Source organism: Durio zibethinus, chromosome 23 (genome assembly GCF_047325235.1).
Source record: "Durio zibethinus cultivar Kanyao isolate XHJ-2024 chromosome 23, ASM4732523v1, whole genome shotgun sequence".
NCBI lineage: Eukaryota > Viridiplantae > Streptophyta > Magnoliopsida > Malvales > Malvaceae > Durio > Durio zibethinus.
Genome location: NC_143184.1, coordinates 14,624,279 through 14,644,278, shown reverse-complemented (window position 1 = coordinate 14,644,278; position 20,000 = coordinate 14,624,279).

The following is a 20,000-nucleotide window of genomic DNA, read 5'->3' as shown; positions in this document are numbered from 1 at the left end:
TCGGCTGAGCGCCTACACGCTCGTTTCATGGGTTGACTTAGGCATACATAGTGCATTCCCGGTCTCGACCAACCATGGGCTAGAGGCTATCGAGAACCTATCCCTTATATTGGCCCCCTATCCCTCATCAAACCTCGAGAACTCACACACCCTTAAAGAGCATTTGAGATTTTATAGGTTTGTTGCCAGTAGCCATTAAAGTGTCTAAAATGGGGACACTTTTTTCAAACGATCACAAAATCTTCTCCACTTCATGTTTTGAGCTGAATTTTTTTTTGCATGCCAAAAAAAATACAAGGATCGTGTATACCAAATTTGGGGCTAAAACGGTTTCTAAAAAAATTTTAAAAAATCCCAAACCGTAAAAAGTTTCAAAAATCATGAAAAATAGAAAACGGGTCGTCTTGCCACAAAACTTCACATGAAGGCTTAGGGGACCATTGTATGAATTTACAAGCCATAAAAATGGCATTGGCATGGCAGAAATATGAAGATGTGCCTGAACCCACCTATCACCTGATCGATCCACGGCTTGCGCATCCCTCCTCTCTAGCCAGTGTTGTGCCCGTCTGCTCGTTTCGTGGGTTGACTTAGGCATACGAAGTTCATTTCGAGTCTAAGATCGGACTGGATCAAGGGTTGCGGTAGCAGGACCAGCAACGGGATCGACAGCACACAGAGGGGGACGGGGCCGATCCTCGGCTTGCACATTCTGCCTCTCTGGCCGATTGAGCGCTCGCACGCTCGTTTCGTGGGCTGACTTAGGCATACGGAGTTCATCCTTAGTCTAAGCAAGTCTCGTTCATTCCCAGTCTAAGATCAGACCGGATCGAGGGTTGCGGTAGCAGGACCAACAGCATGATCGAAAGCACGCAGAGGGGGATCTTGTCGATCCGCGACTTGCGTATTTTGCCACTCCGACCGGTTGAGCGCCCGCACGCTCGTTTTGTGGGTTGGCTTAGGCATACAGAGTTCATTCCATGTCTAAGCCCCAACTGAAGTGAGGGTTGTGGCAGCGGGACCGGCAGCGAGATCGACAGCACGCAGAGAGGGATCGGGGTGATCCCCAACTTGCGCGTTATGCCTCTCCAATCGACTCAGCACCCGAACGCTCGTTTCATGGGTTGACTTAGGCATACAGAGTTCATTCCCAGTCTAACCATATGGAGTTCATTCCCAGTCTAAGATTGGACCGGCAGCGGGATCGGTAGCAGCACGCAGAGGGGCATCGGGCCGATCTTCGGCTTACGCATCCTGCCTCTCCGATCGGTTGAGCGCTCGCACGCTCGTTTCATGGGTTGGCTTAGGGATGCGAAGTTCATTCTCGATCTAACCCCCAACCAGACCGAGGGACCCGCAGCGGGATCGACAGCACGCAGAGGGGGCCCGGGCCGATCCTTGGCTTGCACATTCTGGCTCTCCAGCTAGCTGAGCACCCGCACGCTCGTTTCATGGGTTGACTTAGGCATACGTAGTGCATTCCCGGTCTCGACCAGCTAAGGGCCAGAGGCTATCGAGAACCTATCCCTCCTAAAACCTTGAGAACTCACACCCCCTTAAAGAGCATTTGAGATTTTATAGGTTTGCTGCCAGTAGCCATTAAAGTGTCTGACATGGGGACACTTTTTTCAAACGGTCACAAAATCTTCTCCACTTCGAGTTTTTAGCTGAATTTTTTTGTGCATGCCAACAAAAAAGCAAAGATCATGACTACCAAATTTGGGGCCAAAACTCCTTCTAAAAAGATTTTAAAAAATCCTGAACTGTAAAAAGTTTTAAAAAATCCCGAACGGGTTGTCTTGCCACGAAACTTCACATGATGGCTTAGAGGACCATTGTATGAATTTACAAGCCATAAAAATGGCATTGGCACGACAGAAATATGAAGATGTGCTTGAACCCACCTATCACCTGATCGATCCACGGCTTGCGCATCCCGCCTCTCTGGTCGACGTAGTGCCCGTTCGTTCGTTTGTAGGTTGACTTAGGCATACAGAGTTCATTCCCAGTCTAAGATTAGATCGGATTGAGGGTTGCGGTAGCAGGACCCGCAGCGGGATCGACAACACGTAGAGGGGGACCGGACCGATCCTCGACTTGCACATTCTACCTTTTTAGTCGGTTGAGCGCCTGTACGCTTGTTTTGCGGGTTGGCTTAGGCATACAGGGTTCATCCCCAGTCTAAGCAAGTGTCATTCACTCGTAGTCTAAGATCGGACTGGATCGAGGGTTGCGACAGCAGGGTAGGCAGCACGCAGGGGGGATCGAGCCGATCCCTGACTTGCACGTTCTGCCTCTCCGGCCGGTTGAGCACCCACACACTTGTTTTGTGGGTTGGCTTAGGCATACGGAGTTCATTCCATGTCTAAGCCCCAGTCGGATCGAGGGTTGTGGCTGCAGGACTGGCAGCAGGATCGGTAGCATGCAGAGAGGGATCGGGTCGAACCCTGGCTTGGGCATTCTTCCTCTCCAACCGGTTGAGCACCCGCACGCTCGTTTCATGGGTTGGCTTAGGCATACGGAGTTCATTCCATGTCTAAGCCCCAGTCGGACCAAAGGTTGTGGTAGCGGGACTGGTAGTAGGATCGACAGCACATAGAGGGGAATCGGGCCGATCCTCGGCTTGCGTATTATGCTTCTCCGACCGGCTCAATGCCCGTACGCTCGTTTCGTGGGTTGACTTAGGCATATGGAGTTCATTCCCAATCTAAGCATACGGAGTTCATTCCCAGTCTAAGATCGGATCGGATCGAAGGTTGTGGCCGCATGATCGGTAGCAAGCAGAAGGGGACCAAGCAGATCCCCGACTTGTGCATTCGGCCTCTCCGGTCGGTTGAGTGCCCGCACCGTCGCTTCATGGGTTGGCTTAGGCATGCGAAGTTCATTCTCGATCTAAGCCCCAACCGGACCGAAGGACCCACAACAGGATCGATAGCACATAGAGGGGGGCCGAATCGATCCTCGGCTTGTGCATTTTGGCTCTCCGGCCAGCTGAGCACCCGCACGCTCGTTAATGGGTTGACTTAGGCATACGTAGTGCATTCCCGGTCTCGACCAACTAAAGGCCAGAGGCTATCGAGAACCTATCCCTTATATTGGCCCCCTATCCCTCATCAAACCTCAAGAACTCACACCCCCTTAAAGAGCATTTGAGATTTTATAGGTTTGCTGCCAATAGGCATTAAAGTGTCTAAAATGGGGACACTTTTTTCAAACGGTCACAAAATCTTCTCCACTTCAAGTTTTTAGTTGAATTTTTTTCTGCATGCCAACAAAAAGACAAGGATCATGTCTACCAAATTTGGGGCCAAAAGTCATTCTAACACGTATTCTGCCTCTCCGGCCAGTTGAGTGCCTGCACACTCATTTCGTGGGTTGGCTTAGGCATACGAAGTTCATTCCATGTCTAAGCGCCAGTCAGACCGAGGGTTGGGGTAGCGGGACCAGCAGCGGGATCGATAGCACGTAGAGAGGAATCGGGTTGATCCTCGGCTTGCGCATTATGCTTCCCTGATCGGATCAATGCCCGTACGCTCGTTTTGTGGGTTGACTTAGGCATATGAAGTTCATTCCCAATCTAAGCATATGGAGTTCATTCCTAGTCTAAGATCGGATCGGATCGAAGGTTGCGGCAACAAGATCGACAGCACGCAGAAGGGGACCAGGCCGATCCTCGACTTTTGCATTCAGCCTCTCCAGTCGGTTGAACACCCGCACCCTTGTTTCATGGGTTGACTTAGGCATACGAAGTTCAATCAATGTCTAAGTCCCAACTAGACCGAGGGTTGTGGTAGCGGGACCGGCAGCGAGACCGGTAGTGGGATCAACAGCACGCAGAGGGGGATCGGGTCGATCCCCGGCTTGCGCATTATGCCTTTCCGATCGGCTCAGCGCCTGCACGTTCGTTTCGTGGGTTGACCTAGGCATACGGAGTTCATTCCCAGTCTAAGCATACGAAATTCATTTCCAGTGTACGATCAAACCGGCAGCGGGATCGACAGCAGTATGCAGAGGGGGACCGGACTGATCTTCGGCTTGTGCATCCTGCCTCTCCGACTGGCTGAGCGCCCGCGCGCTCATTTCGTGGGTTGACTTAGGCATGCTGAGTTCATTCTCGGCCCAAGGCCCAACCAGATCGAGGGACCCGCAGTGGGATGGGCAGCACATAGAGGGGGCTGGGCCGATCCCCGACTTATGCATTCTGACTCTTCGATCGGCTGAGCGCCCGTACGCTCGTTTCATGGGTTGACTTAGGCATACATTCTGCATTCTCGATCTGGACCAACCAAGTGCCAGAGGCTATCGAGAACCTATCCCTTATATTGGCCCCTATCCCTCATCAAACCTCGAGAACTCACACCCCTTTAAAGAGCATTTGAGATTTTATAGGTTTGCTGCCAGTAGCTATTAAAGTGTCTAAAATGAGGACACTTTTTTCAAACGGTCACAAAATCTTCTCCACTTCCAATTTTTAGCTAAATTTTTTTACGCATGCCAACAAAAATACAAGGATCATGTCTACCAAATTTGGGGCCAAAACTCCTTCTAAAAAAGTTTTAAAAAATCTCGAACCGTAAAAAGTTTCAAAAATCGTGAAAAATAGAAAAGGGGTCGTCTTGCCACAAAACATCACATGAAGCCTTAGGGGACCATTGTATGAATTTACAAGCCATAAAAATGGCATTCACACGGTAGAAATATGAAGATGTGCCTGAACCCACATATCACCCGATCGATCCACGGCTTATGCATCCCGCCTCTCTGGCCGGCATAGTGCCCATCCGCTCGTTTCATGGGTTAACTTAGGCATACAGAGTTTATTCCCAGTCTAAGATCGGACCGAATCGAGGGTTGCGGTAGCAGGACCCGTAGCAAGATCGACAGCACGTTCTGCCTCTCTGGTCAGCTGAACGCCCGAACGCTCGTTTCGTTGGTTGACTTAGGCATATGGAGTTCATTCCGAGTCTAGGCAAGTCTCATTCATTCTTAGTCTAAGAGTGGATCAGACCGAGGGTTACGGTAGCAGGACCAGCAGCAGGATCGATAGCACGCAGGGAGGGATCGGGCCGATCCCCAACTTGCTCATTCTGCCTCTCCGGTCGATTGAGCGCCCGAACGCTCGTTTCGTGGGTTGCTTTAAGCATACGGAGTTCATTCCATGTCTAAGCCCCAGTCGGATCGAGGGTTGTGGTAATGGGACTGGCAACAGGATCGACAGCACGCAGATAGGGATCGGGCCAATCCTCGGCTTACGCATTATGCCTCTCCAACTGGCTCAATGCCCGCACGCTCGTTTCGTGGGTTAACTTTGGCATGCGGAGTTTATTCCCGATCTAAGCCTCAATCGAACTGAAGGACCTGTAGCAGGATCAACAGCACGTAAAGGGGGGTCGGGCCAATCCTCGGCCTGTGAATTTTGGCTCTCCGACCGGCTGAGCGCCCGCACACTCGTTTCATGGGTTGACTTAGGCATATAGAGTGCATTCCCGGTCTCGACCAACCAAGGGCCAGAGGCTATCGAGAACCTATCCCTTATATTGGCCCCCTATCCCTCATAAAAACCTCGAGAACTCACACCCCCTTAAATAGCATTTGAGATTTTATAGGTTTGCTGCTAGTAGCCATTAAAGTGTCTGAAATGGGGACACTTTTTTCAAACGATCACAAAATCTTCTCCACTTCGAGTTTTTAGCTGAATTTTTTTTTGCATGCCAACAAAAATTCAAGGATCATGTCTACCAAATTTGGGGCCAAAACTCCTTCTAAAAAAATTTTAAAAATCTCAAACCGTAAAAAGTTTCAAAAATCGTGAAAAATAGAAAACGGGTCATCTTGCCATGAAACTTCACATGAAGGCTTAGGGGACCATTGTATGAATTTACAAGCCATAAAAATGGCATTGGCATGACAGAAATATGAAGATGTGCTTGTACCCACCTATCACCCGATCGATCTACGGCTTGCGCATCCCGCCTCTCTGGCCGACGTAGTGCCCGTCCGCTCGTTTCGTGGGTTGACTTAGGCATACGGAGTTCATTCCCAGTCTAAGATCAGACCGGATCGAGGGTTTGGGTAGCAGGACCTACAGCGGGATCGACAGTACATAGAGAGGGATCGAGCCGATCCTTGGCTTGCACATTCTACCTCTTTGGTCGACTGAGCGCCCCTACACTCGTTTTGTCAGTTGACTTAGGCATACAGAGTTCATCCCAAGTCTAAGCAAGTCTCGTTCATTCCCAGAATAAGATCGGACCGGACCAAGGGTTGCGACAGCAGGACCAGTAGCAGGATCGACAGCACGCAGGGGGGATCGGGCCGATCCCCGACTTGTGCATTCTGCCTCTCCGACCGGTTGAGCTCCCGTACGCTCGTTTCATGGGTTGGCTTAGGCATACAAAGTTCATTCCATCTCTTAGCCCCAGTCGGACCGAGGGTTGTGGCAGCGAGACTGACAGCGGGATCGACAGCAGGCAGAAGGGGACCGGGCCGATCCTCGACTTGCGCATTATGCCTCTCTAACTGGCTCAACGCCCGCACGCTCGTTTCATGGGTTGACTTAGGCATACAGAGTTCATTCCCAGTCTAAGATCGGACTGGCAATGGGATCGGTAATAGCGCATAGAGGGGGACCGAGCCGATCCTCGGTTTACGCATCCTGCCTCTCCGACCTGTTGAGCGCCTGTACACTCGTTTCATGGGTTGACTTAGGCATGCGGAGTTCATTCCCCGTCTAAGCCCCAACCAGACTGAGGGACCTGTACAGGATCGGTAGCACGTAGAGCGGGGTCGGGATGATCCTCAGCTTGCACATTCTGGCTCTCCGACTGGCTGAACGCCTGCACGCTCGTTTCATTTGTTGACTTAGGCATACGTAGTACATTCTCAGTCTCGACCAAATCGAGAACCTATCCCTTATATTCGCCCCCTATCCCTCATCAAACCACAAGAACTCACTCCCCGTTAAAGAGCATTTGGGATTTTATAGGTTTGCTGCCAGTAGCCATTAAAGTGGCTAAAATGGGGACACTTTTTTCAAACGGTCACAAAATCTTCTCCACTTCGAGTTTTTAGCTGAATTTTTTTGTGCAAGCCAAAAAAAATACAAGGATCATGTCTACCAAATTTGGGGCCAAAAATCCTTCTAAAAAAATTTTAAAAAATTTCGAACCGCAAAAAGTTTCAAAAATCGTGAAAAATAGAAAACGGGTCGTCTTGCCACGAAACTTCACATGTAGGCTTAGGGGACAATGTATGAATTTACAAGCCATAAAAATGGCATTGGCACAGCAGAAATATGAAGATGTGCATGAACCCACCTACCACCCGATCGATCCACGGCTTACGTATCCCGCCTCTCTGGTCGGCGTAGTGCCCGTACGCTCGTTTCGTGAGTTCACTTAGGCATACGGAGTTCATTCCCAGTCTAAGATCAGACTAGATCGAGGGTTACGATTGTAGGACCCGTAGCGAGATTGGTAGCACATAGAGGGGGACCGGGTCGATCCTCGGCTTGCACATTCTGCCTCTCTGGCTGGCTGAGCATCCGCACACTCATTTTGTGGGTTGACTTAGGCATACGAAGTTCATCCCCAGTCTAAGCAAGTCTTGTTCATTCCTAGTCTAAGATCGGACAGGACCGAGGGTTACGACAGCAGGATCGGTAGCACGCAAGGGGGATCGGGTGATTCCTGACTTGCGTATTCTGCCTCTCCGACCGATTGAGCGCTCGCACGATTATTTCATGGGTTGGCTTAGGCATACAGAGTTCATTCCATGTCTAAGCCCCAGCCGGACCGAGGGTTGTGGCAGTGGGACCGGCAGCGGGATCAACAGCACGCAAAGAGGGATCGGGCCGATCCTCAACTTGAGCATTATGCCTTTCCGATCGGCTCAACACCCGCACGCTCGTTTCATGGGTTGACTTAGGCATACAGAGTTCATTCCCAGTCTAAGCATACGGAGTTCATTCCCAGTCTAAGTCGGATCGACAGTGGGATCGGTAACAGCACGCAGAGGGGGACCGGGTTGATCCTCGACTTGCTCATTCTACCTCTCTGGTCGGCTGAGTGCCCGTACGCTCATTTTGTGGGTTGACTTAGGCATACGGAGTTCATCTGCAGTCTAAGCAAGTCTCGTTCATTCCAAGTCTAAGGTCGGTTGAGCGCCTGCACGCTCGTTTCGTGGGTTGGCTTAGGCATACGGAGTTCATTCCATGTCTAAACCCCAGCTCGACCGAGGGTTATGGCAACGGGACTGGCAGCGGGTTCGGCAGCATGCAGAGGGGGACCAAGCCGATCCCCGACTTGCGCATTATGCCTCTCCGATCGACTCAGTGCCAGCGTGATTGTTTCATAGGTTAATTTAGGCATATGGAGTTCATTCCCAATCTAAGATCGGACCGACAGTGGGATCGGTAGCAGTACGCAGAGGGGGATCGGGCCGATCCTTGACTTACGCATCCTGCCTCTCCGACTGACGGAGCCCTCGTACGCTCGTTTTGTGGGTTGACTTAGGCATGCGAAGTTCATTCTCGATCTAAGCCCCAACCGGATTAGAGGACCCACAATGGGATCGACAGCATGCGGACGGGGGTTGGACCGATCCTCGGATTGCGCATTCTGGCTCTTCGATTGGCTGAGCGCTTGTACGCTCGTTTCATGGGTTGACATAGGCATACGTAGTGCATTCCCAGTCTCAACCAACCAAGGGCCAGAGGCTATCGAGAACCTATTCCTTATATTGGCCCCCTATCCCTCATCAAACCTCGAGAACTCACACCCCCTTAAAGAGCATTTGAAATTTTATAGGTTTGCTACTAGTAGCCATTAAAGTGTCTGAAATGGGGACACTTTTTTCAAACGATCACAAAATCTTCTCCACTTCGAGTTTTTAGCTGACTTTTTATATGCATGCCAACAAAAATACAAGGATCATGTCTACGAAATTTGGGGCCAAAAATCCTTCTAAAAAAATTTTAAAAAATCTCGAACTGCAAAAAATTTTAAAAATCATGAAAAATAGAAAATGGGTCGTCTTGCCACGAAACTTCACATGAAGGCTTAGGGGACCATTGTATGAATTTACAAGCCATAAAGATGGCATTACCTTGACAGAAATATGAATATGTGCCAGAACCCACCTATTACCCGATCGATCCATGACTTGCGTATGCCGCCTCTCTGGTCGACCTAGTGCCCGTCCGCTCATTTCTTGGGTTTACTTAGGTATACGGAGTTCAATCCTAGTCTAAGATCAGACCTACAGCGGGATCGATAGCACGTAGAGGGGGATCGGGTCGATCCCTGGCTTGCACATTCTACCCTGGCCGGCTAAGCGCCCGAACGCTCGTTTCATGGGTTGACTTAGGCATATGGAGTTCATCCCTAGTCTAAGCAAGTCTCATTCATTCCTAGCCTAAGATCGGACCGGATCGAGGGTTGCTATAGTAGGACCAGTAGCAGGATCGATACCACACAAGGGGGAATGGACCGATCCCTGACTTACGCATTCTGCCTCTCCGTCCAGTTGAGCACTCGCACGCTCTTTTCGTGGGTTGACTTAGGCATACGGAGTTCATCCCCAGTCTAAGCAAGTCTCGTTCATTCCCAGTCTAAGATCGGATTGGATCGAGGTTTGCGGCAGTAGGACCTGCAGCAGGATCGACAGCACGTAAGAGGGATCGGGTCGATCCTCGACTTGCGCATTCTACCTCTTCGACTGATTGAGCGCCTGCACTCTCATTTCGTGGGTTGGCTTAGGCATATGGAGTTCATTCCATGTCTAAGCCTAGTCAGACCGAGGGTTGTGCAAGCAAGACCAGCAGCGAGATCGACAGCACGTAGAAGGGGACTGGGTCGATCCCCGGCTTGCGCATTATGCCTTTCGGACCGGCTCAGCGCCCGCATGCTCGTTTAGTGGGTTGACTTAGGCATACGGAGTTCATTCCCAATCTAAGCATACGGAGTTCATTACCAGTCTAAGATCAGATCGGCAGTGGGATCAGTAGCAGCACGTAGAGGGGAACCGGACCGATCCTCAGCTTGCGCATCCTGCCTCTCCAGCCGGCTGAGCGACCGTACGCTCGTTTCGTGGGTTGACTTAGGCATACGGAGTTCATTCTTGGTCTAAGCCCCACTCGGATCAAGGGACCTGTAGCGGGATTGGTAGCACTAGAGTGGGGTCAGGCCAATCCTCGGCTTGCGCATTCTGGCTCTCCGATCGGTTGAGCGCCCGTACGCTCGTTTCATAGGTTGACTTAGGCATACGTAGTGCATTCCCGATCTCGACCAACCAAGGGCTAGAGGCTATCGAGAACCTATCCCTTATATTGGCCCCATATCCCTCATCAAACCTCAAAAACTCCCACACCCTTAAAGAGCATTTGAGATTTTATAGGTTTGCTGCCAGTAGCCATTAAAGTGTCTGAAATTGGGATTCTCAAACGGTCACAAAATCTTCTCCACTTCGAGTTTTTACCTGAATTTTTTTGTGCATGCCAACAAAAATACAAGGATCATGTCTACGAAATTTGGGGCCAAAACTCCTTCTAAAAAAAGTTTAAAAAATCCCGAACCGCAAAAAGTTTTAAAAATCGTGAAAAATCGAAAACGGGTTGTCTTGCCACGAAACTTCACATGAAGGCTTAGGGGACAATTGTATGAATTTACAAGCCATAAAAATGGCATTGGCACGGTAGAAATATGAAGATGTGCCTGAACCTACCTATCACCCAATCGATCCACGGCTTGCGAATCCCGCCTCTCTGGCCGGCATAGTGCCCGTCCGCTTGTTTTGTGGGTTGGCTTAGGCATACGGAGTTCATTCCCAGTCTAAGATCAGACAGAATCGAGGGTTACGATAGTAAGACTGGTAACGGGATCGACAGCATGGAGATGAGGATAGGGTCAATCCCCGGCTTGCACATTCTGCCTCTCTGGCCGGCTGAGCGCCCGCATGCTCGTTTTGTGGGTTGACTTTGGCACACGGAGTTCATCCTCAGTCTAAGCAAATCTCGTTCATTCCCAGTCTAAGATCGGACCGGATCGAGGGTTGCGACAGCAGGACCAGTAGCAGGATCGACAACAGGCAAGGGGGGACCGGGTCGATCCCCGACTTACGCATTCTACCTCTCTGGCCGATTGAGCCCCCGCACGCTAGTTTCATGAGTTGGCTTAGGCACACGGAGTTCATTCCATGTCTAAACCCCAGTAGAACCGAGGGTTGTGGTAGCGAGACCGACAGCGGGATTGGTAGCACACAGATAGGGTCCGGGACGATCCACGGCTTGCGTATTATGCCCTATCCGACTGGCTCAGCGCCCGTACATTCATTTCACGGGTTGACTTAGGCATACGGAGTTCATTCCCAGTCTAAGCATATGGAATTCATTCCCAGTCTAAGGTCGGACTGGCAGCGGGATCGACAGTAGCACGCAGAGGGGGACCGAGTTGATCCTCGGCTTACGCATGCTGCCTCTCCGACCGACTGAGCGCCCGCACGTTCGTTTTATGAGTTGACCTAGGCATTCGGAGTTCATTCCCAATCTAAGCCCCAACTGGATCGAGAGACCCACTGCGGGATCGGTAGCACGCAGAGGGGGTTGGGCCGATCCTTGGCTTGCGCATTTTGGCTCTTCAGCCGGCTGAGCGCCCGCACGCTCATTTTATGAGTTGACTTAGGCATACATAGTGCATTCCCGGTCTCGACCAGCCAAGGGCCAGAGGCTATCGAGAACCTATCCCTTATATTGGCCCCCTATCCCTCATCAAACCTCAAGAACTCACACCCCCTTAAAGAGCATTTGAGATTTTATAGGTTTGCTGCCAGTAGCCATTAAAGTGTCTGAAATGAGGATACTTTTTTCAAATGGTCACAAAATCTTCTCCACTTCGATTTTTTAGCTGAATTTTTTTATGCATGCCAACAGAAATATAGGGATCATGTCTACCAAATTTGGGGCCAAAACTTCTTCTAAAAAAATTTTAAAAAATATTGAACCGTAAAAAGTTTCAAAAATCATGAAAAATAGAAAATGGGTCGTCCTGCCACAAAACTTCACATGAAGGCTTAGGGGACCATCGTATGAATTTACAAGCCATAAAAATGGCATTGGCATGGCAAAAATATGAAGATGTGCCTGAACCCACCTATCACCCGATCGATCCACGGTTTGCGCATCCTGCCTCTCTTGCCGACGTAGTGCCTGTTTGCTCGTTTTGTAGGTTGACATAGGCATACAAAGTTCATTCCCAGTCTAAGATCGGTCCAGTTTGAGGGTTGCGATAGCAGGACCCTCAACGGGATCGACAGCACGCAGAGGGGGACCGGGTCAATCCTCGGCTTGCACATTCTACCTCTCTGGCCAGCTAAGTGCCCGCATGCTCGTTTTATAGGTTGAGTTAGGCATACGGAGTTCATCCCCAGCCTAAGCAAGTCTCATTCATTCCCAGTCTAAGATCGGATCGGACCGAGGGTTACGGCAGCAGGATCGACAGCACGTAAGGGGGACCAGGCCGATCCTCGACTTGCACATTCTGCCTCTCCGGTCGGTTGAGTGCCCGCACGCTCATTTCATGGGTTGGCTTAGGCATATGGAGTTCATTCCATGTCCAAGCCCTAGCCGAACCGAGGGTTGTGGAATCGGGACCGGCAGCGGGATCGACAGCACACAGAAGAGGACCGGGTCGATCCCCGGCTTACGCATTATGCCTCTCCAACCAGCTCAGCGTCCGCATGCTCATTTCATTGGTTGACTTAGGCATACGGAGTTCATTCCCAGTCTAAGCATACGAAGTTCATTCCCAGTCTAAGATCGAACCAACAGCTGGATCGGCAGCAGCACGTAGAGGGGGATTGGGCCGATCCTCGGCTTGTGTATCCTGCCTCTCCTGCCGGCTGAGCGCCCGTACGCTCGTTTCGTGAGTTGACTTAGGCATGCGGAGTTCATTCTTGGTCTAAGCCCCAATCAGATCCAGGGACCCGCAGTCTGGGCTGATCCTCAGCTTGCGCATTCTGGCTCTCCGATCGGCTGAGCGTCTGATACGCTCGTTTCATGGGTTAACTTAGGCATACGTAGTGCATTCCCAGTCTCGACCGACCAAGGGCCAGAGGCTATCGAGAACCTATCCCTTATATTGGCCCCCTATCCCTCATCAAACCTCGAGAACTCACACCCCCTTATAAAGCATTTGAGGTTTTATAGGTTTGCTGCCAGTAGCCATTAAAGTGTCTAAAATTAGGACACTTTTTTCAAACGGTCACAAAATCTTCTCCACTTCGAGTTTTTGGCTGACTTTTTTTATGCATCCCAAAAAAAATACAAGGATCATGTCTACCAAATTTGGGGCCAAAATTCCTTCTAAAAAAATTTTAAAAAATCCCAAACCGTAAAAAGTTTCAAAAATTGTGAAAAATAGAAAACAGGTTGTCTTGCCACGAAACTTCACATGAAGGCTTAGGGGACCATTGTATGAATTTACAAGCCATAAAAATGGCATTGGCATGACAGAAATATGAAGATGTGCCTGAACCCACCCATCACCCGATCGATCCACGGCTTGCGCATCTCGCCTCTCTGGCCGACGTAATGCCTGCTTGCTCGTTTCGTGGGTTGACTTAGGCATACAGAGTTCATTCCCAATGTAAGATTAGACCGAATTGAGGGTTGCGATAGCAAGACCCGCAGCGGGATCGGCAGTATGCAGAGTGGGACCGAACTGATCCCCAGCTTGCACATTCTGCCTCTATGGCCGGTTGAGTGCCCGTACGCTCATTTTATGGGTTGACTTAGGCATACAGAGTTCATCCCCAGTCTAAGCAAGTCTCGTTCATTCCCAGTCTAAGATCGGATCGGATCGAGGGTTACGACAGTAGGACCAGCAACAGGATCAGCAGCACGCAGGGGGGGACTAGGCCGATCCCCGACTTACGCATTCTGCCTCTCTGGTCGGTTGAGCGCCCGCACTCTAGTTTAGTGGGTTGGCTTGGGCATACGGAGTGCATTCCATGTCTAAGCCCCAGTCAGACCGGGGGTTGTGGCAGCGGGATCGACAGTGGGATCGACAGCACGCAGAGGGGGACCGGGCCGATCTTCGACTTACGCATTATGCCTCTCTGACCGGCTCAGCACCCGTACGCTCGTTTCATGGGTTGACTTAGGCATATGGAGTTAATTCCCAATCTAAGCATACGGAGTTCATTCCCAGTCTAAGATCGGACCGACAGTGGGATTGACAGCAGCACACAGAAGGGGACCGGGCCGATCCTAGGCTTGCGCATCCTGCCTCTTCGACTGGCTCAGTGCCCGTATGCTTGTTTCGTGGGTTGACTTAGGCATGCAGAGTTCATTCCCGATCTAAGCCCCAACCGGATCAAGGGACCCACAGCGAGATCGATAACAGATAGAGGGGGGCCAAGTAGATCCTCGACTTGCGCATTTTGGCTCTACAGCCAGTTGAGCACCCACACGCTCATTTATGGGTTGATTTAGGCATACGTAGTGCATTCTTGATCTCGACCAACTAAGGGCCAGAGGCTATCGAGAACCTATCCCTTATATTGGCCCCTATCCCTCATCAAACCTCGAGAACTCACACCCCCTTAAAGAGCATTTGAGAATTTATAGGTTTGTTGCCAGTAGTCATTAAAGTCTCTGAAAATGGGGACACTTTTTTCAAATGGTCATAAAATCTTCTCCACTTCGAGTTTTTAGCTGAATTTTTTTATGCATGCCAACAAAAATAAAGGATCATGTCTACCAATTTTGGGGCCAAAACTCATTCTAAAAAAATTTTAAAAAATCCTGAACCGTAAAAAGTTTTAAAAATCGTGAAAAATAGAAAACGGGCCGTCTTGCCATGAAACTTCACATGAAGTCTTAGGGGACCATTGTATGAATTTACAAGCCATAAAAATGGCATTGGCATGGCAGAAATATAAAGATGTGCCTGAACCCACCTATCACCCGATCGATCCACGGCTTGCGCATGCCGCCTCTCTGGTCGACGTAGTTCCCGTCCGCTCGTTCCGTGGGTTGACTTAGGTATACGAAGTTCATTCCCATCTAAATCAAATCGGATCGAGGGTTGCGGTAGTAGGACCCGTAGCGGGGGATCGGGCTGATCCTCGACTTGCACATTCTACCTCTCTGGCCGGCTGAACGCCCGTACGCTCGTTTCATGGGTTGACTTAGGCGTACAGAGTTGATCCCCTGTCTAAGCAAGTCTCGTTCATTCCCAGTCTAAGATCAGACCAGATCGAGGGTTGCGACAGCAGGACCACCAGCAGGATCGGCAGCACGCAGGGGGGGACCGAGTTGATCCTCGACTTGCGCATTATACCTCTCCGATCGGCTCAGTGCCCGCACGCTTGTTTCGTGGGTTGACTTAGGCATACGGAGTTCATTCCCAGTCTAAGCATACGGAGTTCATTCCCAGTCTAAGATCAGACCAACAGTGGGATTGACAACAACACGTAGAGGGGGATCAGGCCTATCCTCGGCTTGCGCATCCTGTCTTTCTGGTCGATTGAGTGCCCGCACGCTCGTTTCATGGGTTGACTTTGGCATGTGGAGATCATTCCTGATCTAAGCCCCAACCAGGCCGAGAGACCCACTACGGGATCGACAGCATGTAGAGGGGGGTTAGGCCGATCCTCGGCTTGCGCATTCTCAATCTCCGACCGATTGAACGCCCGTACGCTCGTTTCATTGTTAACTTAGGCATACGTAGTGCATTCTTGGTCTCAACCAACGAAGTGCCAGAGGCTATCGAGAACCTATCCCTTATATTGGCCCCCTATCTCTCATCAAACCTCGAGAACTCGCACCCCCTTAAAGAGCATTTAAGATTTTATAGGTTTGCTGTCAGTAGCCATTAAAGTGTCTGAAATAGGGACACTTTTTTCAAACGGTCACAAAATCTTCTCCACTTCGAGTTTTTAGTTGAATGTTTTTGTGCATTCCAAAAAAAACACAAGGATCATGTCTACCAAATTGGGGGCGAAAATTCTTTCTAAAAAAATTTTAAAAAATCCCGAACCGTAAAAAGTTTCAAAAATCATGAAAAATAGAAAATGGGTTGTCTTGCCACGAAACTTCACATGAAGGCTTAGAGGACCATTGTATGAATTTACATGCCATAAAAATGGCATTGGCATGGCAGAAATATGAAGATATGCCTGAACCCACCTATCATCCGATCGATCGTCGGCTTGCACATGCCTGAACCCACAAGTAATGCCCGTTCGCTCGTTTCGTGGGTTGACTTAGGCATATGGAGTTCATTTCCAGTCTAAGATCAGACCGGATCGAGTGTTGCGGCAGTAGGACCCACAGCGAGATCGACAGCATGTAGAGGGGGATCGGACCGATCCCCGACTTGCACATTCTGCCTTTCTGGCCAGCTGAGCGCCCGCACACTTGTTTCATGGGTTGACTTAGGCATACGAAGTTCATCCTCAGTCTAAGCAAGTCTTGTTCATTCCCAATCTAAGATCGGATCAGACTGAGGGTTACGACAGCAGAACCAGCAGTAGGATCGACAGCACGTAAGGGGGGATAGGGCCGGTCTTCGACTTGCACATTCTACCTCTCCGATCGGTTGAGTGCCCGTATACTCGTTTCATGGGTTGGCTTAGGCATAGGAAATTCATTCCATGTCTAAGCCCCAGCCAGACCGAGGGTTATGGCAGCGGGATCGGCAGCACGCAGAGAGAGACCGGATCGATCCCCGGTTTGCGCATTATACCTCTCCGACCGGCTCAACCCTCACAGACTCGTTTTATGGGTTAACTTAGGCATACGGAGTTCATTCCCAGTCTAAGATCGGACCAGCAGCAGGATCGGTAGCAGCATGCAAAGGGGGACCAGTTCGATCATCCGCTAGCGCATCCTGCATCTCCGGTCGATTAAGCGCCTGCACGCTCGTTTCATGGGTTGACTTAGGCATGCAGAGTTCATTCTCGGTCTAAGCCCCAACCAGACCGAGGGACCCATAGCAAGATCAACAGCTCACAGAGGGGGGCCGGGCCAATCCTCGACTTGGGCATTCTGGCTCTTCGATCGGTTGAGCGCCGTACGCTCATTTCATGGGTTGACTTAGGCATACGTAGTGCATTCTCGGTCTCGACCAACCAAGGGCCAGAGGCTATCGAGAACCTATCCCTTATATTGGCCCCCTATCCCTCATCAAACCTCGAGAACTCACACCCCCTTCAAGAGCATTTGAGATTTTATAGGTTTGCTGCCAGTAGCCATTAAAGTGTTTGAAAATGGGGACACTTTTTTCAAACGGTCACAAAATCTTCTCCACTTCGAGTTTTTAGCTGAATTTTTTTGTGCATGCCAACAAAAATACAAGGATCATGTCTACCAAATTTGGGGTGAAAAATCCTTCTAAAAAAATTTTCAAAAATCTCGAACCGTAAAAAGTTTTAAAAATCGTGAAAAATAGAAAACGGGTTGTCTTGCCACGAAACTTCACATGAAGGCTTAGGGGACCATTGTATGAATTTACAAGCCATAAAAATGGCATTGTCATGGCAGAAATATGAAGATGTGTGTGAACCCACCTATCACCCGATCGATTCACGGCTTGCGCATCCCGCCTCTTTGGTCGGTGTAGTGCCCGTCCGCTAGTTTTGTGGGTCCCAGTCTAAGATCAGACCGGATCGAGGGTTACGACAGCAGGACCCACAGCAGGATTGATAGCATGCAGAGGGGGACCGGATTGATCCCTAGCTTGCACATTCTGCCTCTCTGGTCGGCTAAGTGCCCGAACGCTCATTTCGTGGGTTGACTTAGGCATATGGAGTTCATCCCCAGTCTAGGCAAGTCTCATTCACTCCCAGTCTAAGATCGAACTGGATCAAAGGTTACGGCAGTAGGACCAGCAGCAAGATCGATAGCGCACAGGGGGGGGACCGGGGTAATCCCCGACTTACGCTTTCTGCCTCTCCGATCGGTTAAGCGCCCACACGCTCGTTTCATGGGTTGGCTTAGGCATACGGAGTTCATTCCATGTCTAAGCCCCAGCCAGACCGAGGGTTGTGACAGCGGGACCGACAGCAGGATCGGCAGCATGCAGAGGGGGACCAGGTCGATCCCCAGCTTGCGTATTATGCCTCTCTGATCGGCTCAATGCCCGTACGCTCGTTTCATGGGTTGACTTAGGCATGCAGAGTTCATTCCCAGTCTAAGCATACAGAGTTACTTCCTAATCTAAGATCAGACTGACAGCGGGATCGATAGCAGCACTTAGAGGGGGACCGGGCTGATCCTCGGCTTGCGCAACCTACCTTTTCAATCGACTGAGTGCCCGTACGCTCATTTTATGGGTTGACTTAGGCATACAGAGTTCATTCCTGATCTAAGCCCCAACCAGACCGAGGGACCCACAGCGAGATCGATAGCACGTAGAGGGGGGCCAGGTCGATCCTTGGCTTGCGCATTCTGGCTCTCCAACCGGCTGAGCACCCGCACGCTCGTTTCATGGATTGACTTAGGCATATGTAATGCATTCCCGGTCTCGACCAACCAAGGGCCAGAGGCTATCGAGAACCTATCCCTTATATTGGCCCCTATCTCTCATCAAACCTCGAGAACTTGCACCCCCTTAAAGAGCATTTGGGGCCAAAACTCCTTCTAAAAAAATTTTAAAAAATCCCAAACCGTAAAAAGTTTCAAAAATCGTGAAAAATAGAAAACGGGTCGTCTTGCCACGAAACTTCACATGAAGGCTTAGGGGACCATTGTATGAATTTACAATCCATAAAAATGGCATTGGAATGGCAGCAATATGAAGATGTGTCTAAACCCACCTATCACCCGATCGATCCACGGCTTGCACATCCCGCCTCTCTGGCCGGCATAGCACCCGTCCGCTCGTTTCATGGGTTGAGTTAGGCATACGGAGTTCATTCCTAGTCTAAGATCGGATCAGATCAAGGGTTGCAGTAGCAGGACCTGCAGTAGGATCGACAGCATGCAGAGGGGAACCGGGTTGATCCCCGGCTTGCACATTCTGCCTCTCTAGCTGGTTGAGCACCCGTACGCTCGTTTCATGGGTTAACTTAAGCATACGGAGTTCATTCCCAGTCTAAGCAAGTCTCGTTCATTCCCAGTCTAAGATCAAACTGGACAGAGGGTTGCAGCAGCAGGACCAGTAACAGGATCAACAGCACGTAGGGGGAGATCGGGTAAATCCTTGACTTGCGCATTTTGCCTCTCTAGCTGGTTGAGCACCTGTATGCTCGTTTCATGGGTTGGCTTAGGCATACAAAGTTCATTTCATGTCTAAGCCCCAGTCAGACCGAGGTTGTGGCAGCGGGATCGACAGCGGGATCGGCAGCACGTAGAGGGGCACCGAGCTGATCCCCGGCTTATGCATTATGCCTCTCCGATCGGCTCAACGTCCGTATGCTCATTTCATGGGTTGACTTAGGCATACGGAGTTCATTCTCAGTCTAAGCATACGGAGTTCAATCCCAGTCTAAGATCGGATCGGCAGCGGGATCGATAGCAGCACGCAAAGGGGGGTCGGGCTGATCCTCGACTTACGCATCATGCCTCTTCGATCGGTTGAGCACCCGTACGCTCGTTTCATGGGTTGACTTAGGCATGTAGAGTTCATTCCTGATCTAAGCCCCAACCGAATCGAAAGACCCACAACGGGATCAACAGCACACAGAGGGGGGCTGGGCCAATCCTAGGCTTGCGAATTCTATCTCTCCGGTCGACTGAGCGCCCGTACGCTCATTTCATGATTGACTTAGGCATACATAGTGCATTCTCGGTCTCGACCAACCAAGGGCCAAAGGTTATCGATGATGTTTAGGGTAACAACCGAGGGGGACTAGCAGTAGGATCCTTTGTCGACTCGTATATCTCGCCCCTAGCGGTCGGTTCCATGCCCGCACGCTCGTTTCGATGGCCGACCGGGGCGAGCGGAGTTCATTTCGGGTCGGGATCGGGGGATGGGGGGCCTCGGGTCATGCCCAACCCC